At 39.8% G+C, this 6,000-nt stretch overlaps 1 protein-coding gene across 6 annotated transcripts in view; it reads right to left on the reverse strand.

Annotated features, from left to right (window-relative positions):
- Positions 1-6,000, reverse strand: part of St7 (suppression of tumorigenicity 7) — a 254,759-nt gene that overhangs the window by 72,638 nt on the left and 176,121 nt on the right. The gene's annotated exons all lie outside the window — the stretch shown is intronic.

Consider the following 6,000-nt stretch of genomic DNA (forward strand, 5'->3'; position numbering starts at 1 on the left):
ATCTAGAAACGTGCCAGCGATCACCATAGCAACAGGTAATTAACATATTTCAGTGTTAGTCTTTAACTTAACATCTGACTATCTTCAAAGATTTGAAAATAAATCGTTTCAGCAGATCTTGGCTGCCTGCAGGTCATAAAAGCATTCTTCCAACTCCCCGTCCTAATAGTTAAAATTATCCCTTTAACTACCCAACTATCCACCTTAACAACTCAAAATCAAGTTATCAACTAAATCAAGTTGTCCGTAACAATCCATGAGACATGAGGAAAGAAACACGTAGAACTGTATGCATGGAAATCACATGACTTGTGGAGTAAAAAGTCGGGAAAGGAAAGAAAAGGCTGTAAAAGTTAAGAATGGACAAATGAGCTAAAAAGGAAATAGAAAGTGGCCCTCAACGATATTCAGTTAACATTCCTCCTAAGAGGGGTTTTCATTTGTACATTAAGAACAGAAATCCTCTCACAGAGCGGTGAGAGCTAGCTCAGTCAATCAAGTGAATGTCCTGCAACTCTAAGTGTCTGAACTCAAGCTCTTTAACCCACATTTTTGTTTGTTGGTTGGTGTTTTGTTTTTTGAGACAGCCTTGGCTGACCCGGAACTCACTCAGAGATCTGCTGCTTCTGCATCTGCCTCCCAAATGCTAGGATTAAAGACATGTGCCAAGACGCATCTGGCTTATGCATTTTTTTTTAAATGTAGGTGTACTCTGTCTGCATAAACACCTACATTCCAGAAGAGGGCATCAGATCCCTTTATAGATAGCCACGAGCCCCCATGTGGTTGTTGGGAATTGAACTCAGGACCTCTAAAAGAGCAGCCACTTTAAAAAAACAAAAACAAAAACAAAAAGCCAATGTGTACAACTGTAATCCCAGTAATGCGGAGGTGATGCCAGGTGAATCTCTGGGGCATACTGGTCAGCCAGACTAAATTTCTCAGCAAATAAAAGACTAATAAAAAATACTGTCTCAAATGGTAGATGGCATCTGAAGAACAACACTTGAGGTTGTCCTGTGGCCTCTACCTCAACTTGCATATGTGCATGCTCATGTGTACACACACACACACACACACACACACACTCCTGATAAAAAATATATTTCATAGTTTTTATAGGGAACATTAGTCTCTTTATTTTGTTTCACTGAAAATAGGTCGTTTCTTAGGCAAAGTATGTTCTCAATCATAGAAACTGTCTAATCAAGGCTAGTTACGACCAACTCATCCACCAAGACAATAGTTCCTTCCTAACATGGAATACCTTCTTCAATTTTATCCAAATTCTGAAGATCTACATGGTATTTCACAGTCAGCTCCAAGGTCCACCTTATGTTTCTGAGACAGAGTCTCTCTCTCACTGAACCCAGAGCTTGGATGCATCCTTCCACCATAATGAACTGCCTTAAGCATGACCCAGAAACAGTGCAGCCACTCGAGCATGAACTGACACCTTTGAAACTGTGAGTCAGCATACATTTCACTCCCTTTTCCTATCTCACGCATTTGTTGCTGTGACTAGACACAGCATAGTTTTCTAACATTGAATATATGTTTCAGAAAGGCTATGACATCTGTGTCAACTGGGAGGTTAGGACATGAAAAGAAAAGTAATACTATAGACACAATAAAACACAACAATTGAAGGAAATGGCTCAGAGACTTGGAGAAAGCTACAGAGAACAGGGCAAACACGTGGTGTTTTAGAGAGGGTCCAGACTCAGGGAAAGAAGACAAACATTGATCTGAAGGCAGGACAAGCAGTGAAGGTGGCCACTACTCTTCACTGGCCTTTTACCCAGATCTCACCAAAATGTCCAACTTATGCTATTCTTCCTGCCGTTTGATATCCCAAAGAATCCCATCTGGGCAAAGCAGCCATGCAACCAAAGCTGGTAAAGTTTAGGGGTGCTCTTGAGGCTTGTGTTCAAACAGAGTTCAGGTGAAACAAGTGAAACACACATCAAGTCTTTGCAGAAACAGATCTCCTCAGCTGCAGGAGCTCTAGTCTGGTACTCCTCAATGGGGAATGATTCTCCACTACTAATATCACCATTGCAGCCTAGTGTATTTGGGAATGTCTGTAGACAGCTGGAGACTGGTGGGACATAGCTCACTACAATACACAGACCAGTCCCTCATCCTACAGTGTACAGGACAGCTTCCCACAACAGATGATTATATGGCTCAGAATGTTCAGAGTTGAGCTTTGCAAAACCTACTCTGAACAGATGATCACAGGAGCTTTTAGGTTCTGTCGGGGAGACAGATTAGCCTATTTGGATGGTTTATTCATATCTAGCTTGACAAGTATGACTAAGGAGTTGGAAGACATCTGCCTTGTGAATTCCATTTCAAATACATTCAAATAGTACCAAGGAAAGACAAACAGGATAGCTGTTAAAAGGAGAAAGAAAAGGAAAAAGTAGTGTCGTTGGTACCAAATACCAATGATAAGAACGAACACAATGGCTTTTCCTTAAATTTAAGACAGAAGAGCATGCAACTCTATTCATTCTGAATACTCACCACACTGCAGCAAAGCTCAACGGCCAACATGGTTCCGTGGCTCTACTGACTTCCAAACCTTCTTTTACACTAAGGCGCTGCTATATTATTGTTTGCAAAATAGTTCTATGTAAAAGGAGCTAATGTTCTAATTAAAAAAAAAAAAACCTTGAATCTGTAGTAGTTAACAGGTTGTTCTAAGAATGGAAATGTTATTAATCTTGACAACAGAAAGTCAAATGTGCATTGACATCAATATTTCATGACAAAATCCAATATTGCATGTGAACAATTATATATTCTTGAGTCATGGAAACAAAAGAAATTCTCTTTAGTTACCTTCCCAGAAATCCTTTCATGTTCTTCCAATGAGAGCACAGTGAGGTAACAGTTTGCCCTCCTTAAGGCTTCTCCAGAAAACCTTTAAATGCTCTTGCATTCAATGTGGATGGCAGTCGAACTCTGCCACTCCACTTTAAAGGATGCTCAAGGAAAATTTAAACGCATGCATATGGAGAATAGATAGATGTGTCTCATTGAAGAAATAGATTCTCCTGCCTTTATCAGCAGGCTGCATGGAACCCAGTGTGCTATTTTATCAGAGGAAATGTTCTGGAGAGATGGTTTATATGCATGCTGTTAAAGCAGTTAATTCTCGGAGAAGTATGACTCACTCAACCAAGTGGAGTGAAGTAAGTCAGCCTAGGACAACCCTGTGCTTCAAGGCCCAGCAGCTTTAACAAAAGGAGAGGCATCAACCTCTGTCTTCTGTATGGGGTACTAGGGCACTTATGAAGTTTCTGAAACATCACTTTCAATATTCCCCTTTAAAACGTATCTCTCCCAAGACTGGCACTGTTCCTCATAAGAATATGGTCAGAGATTCTATTGATGGACACTCCATAAACTCTGAAGCAATGCGTATTGATGTTTTAAGAAATGAAAGATTACTTTGATATGTAATATTAAAGCCATACCTATGTATATGCAAATAAATATTCATAATATATAGGTATATATGGATATGTCGATACAGCCTAAAATAGATTATTGGATTGACTTATTCACTCAAGAAAATGAAATTTGTTTGATGTAATGAAGGGCCAATTTCTCTAATCTGATCAGCAAATAGTGAAGGCATGAAATGTCATGCTCTACCCAGCAAATATGCATAGTTCTATGACAATTTCCAAAAATGAATACTTAAGTTTGAATTTAAAAATAAAATTGGAATTATCTCAAGACGTCCTTCAAGACAACTGGCAAGAAAATCACATGCATAACTTAAGTAATAGAAAATATGAAGAAAACTATGCGCATGCAAATTACATGCCAAGCATGCTTACATTGTTTAAGTGGCTTTTTCTCACAAAGTAGAGGTTTCCTAAGGGTATGGAGCATGAGTCCCTATCAGTGGAAGTTTTTAAGTGAGGAGCCCACAGAAGAAATTGAGCTTCCTTGAGTCCAGTCATGCCTTTTGACTGCTTGCTAGTGTCTCTCCCCCTGCTTCCTAGAGTTTCTTGCTAAACCTATATTTGAGCTTGATCATTAAGTAGAAATGTAGATATAAAGTAATATTAAGCCAAAAGACAATCATACTAAGTACATGGTGAATATGTTGATGTTAAGCATATGAAAATGAGGAGAAAAAGATCAAGGGGAAAAATCGAATCAAAATAGCCAGAACTTGCTTTTCCTGTGGAAATGGTTAAGCACATGTTAAGACGGTCCTCTGTGTATTACGCCTCTGTGTATTATACCTGGAGGTTAACTAAGGGTAGGAATAAGTGAGAAGGAGAAGGAAGAAGGGAAGGAGGAGGAGGAAGAAGAGGAGGAGGGGGAAGGAAGAAGGGGAGGAAAAGGTGGAAGAGGAGGTAGAAGAAAAGGAGGAGGAAGAGGAGGAGGTGGTGATGACAACGACAATAAGAACAGAGTTAAAGGACTCATGTGGCTGGACAAGGTTAAGATGGAGAAAGAAGCACTATCACCCCACCCTCCCCACCCTTTGTTCAGGTCCCAGCTCTGTTCAGCCACAGTCACTGGCAGAGTTTCTTTGCTTGTATCACAGGGTGGGATTTCTACAAGCTGAAAAGTTTAAGAACAATTTATGTCTCCACAGAAAACTCCTTTTCTTAAAATTAGCTCTTATGTGATACAATAAATATTTTTTAAATTTTCTCTTCAATTAAAAGAATGTTGTCCTTAACACCCTCATAATCTTTCTTTTCCTGCCCCTATCCTTCCTTGGGCCTTTGCCCTGCTGTGCTCCAACCTAAAAAAAGAACCAGGTGGGCCTTGAGCCCATGCTCCCTCCCTCCAAAGAGTATCTGAGACTCATGTGAACAACTGTCCTTCCAGAGCCAAGCTGAGAAAAGCCTCTCTGTCTGCCCAGGTCTGTGCACAGCCCAGGAACTCAAACGTTGAGCAGGAGGCCACTGCTGTAAGCTGTTGGTCATTTTGCTTTTATAAAGGCTACTCATGATAGAAGCTTCTAATTTCAGAATACAGTAGAAAAATGAAGTGCTGACAAGGGATTTGTTTTTTAGATAGTTTTTTAAAAGAAAGTTACAGATGCAATTCACATTGATGTCAGTTTTTTTTATGAAAAATTATTCTTACTAATGACAACAACCAAAAATGAAGACACAAGTCCCGTAAGTTGTTTTCCTTTAAAGCCACTGCTCTGTCTGATAGGCATGCGCTGACGGCCTCCTCACTTCTCTCTTGCTTGCAACTCTTACACTTTTCTTTCTTCTCTCTTAAACTTTTTTACACAAATTTAGCACTTGGACTGGAACCCAGGACCATGTCCATGCTCTGTGTATGATTTGCTAATAAGCCAAGCCACAGTCCCCTTTATTCTTAGTTCCTGTGATAACTACAACTAATAAAGTACCCTGGTTCTCAAGATTCTAGGGAAAGTGGTTGAAATTGCTACAGTGGGATTTGCTTATTATCATACTAAATTTGAATGTAACTGGCTGGCCCATAATTCATTTCCTAACAGCTATGTACTGAATAAATAAATCATCTAACCCTTCCCAAGGCTCAGGGCTCACTGCGGAAGGGGCATGAAGACAGATTGTGGAAAGCAGAGAAGTGAAGGACAACAGTGAAGCAGTGTTTTCCAGACATGACAGGAAGCAGAAAGAAGGAACTCACAGAGCTGTGGCAGCATTCATGAGACCGGTATGAGAGTCAGCCAGACCAAATCCAATATGGAAGACATAGACGCTAACTCCCACTCCTAGCTAAGGAGCCACTGATGATTACTGGAAGAAGGCTACCCATCTTCCTAAAGCAGGCCCTATACCTAACCCCATACACATATATACACATTACACCATACACACACACACACACACACATATATAAATATACATATATATACATATATATATATATATATAGTATATACACCATATACCATACACATATAACATACACCATACAGCATATACCACACAGCATATACCATACACATATACC

The sequence above is a fragment of the Grammomys surdaster genome, unplaced genomic scaffold (genome assembly GCF_004785775.1).
Source record: "Grammomys surdaster isolate TR1022 unplaced genomic scaffold, NIH_TR_1.0 335, whole genome shotgun sequence".
Taxonomy (NCBI): Eukaryota; Metazoa; Chordata; class Mammalia; order Rodentia; family Muridae; genus Grammomys; species Grammomys surdaster.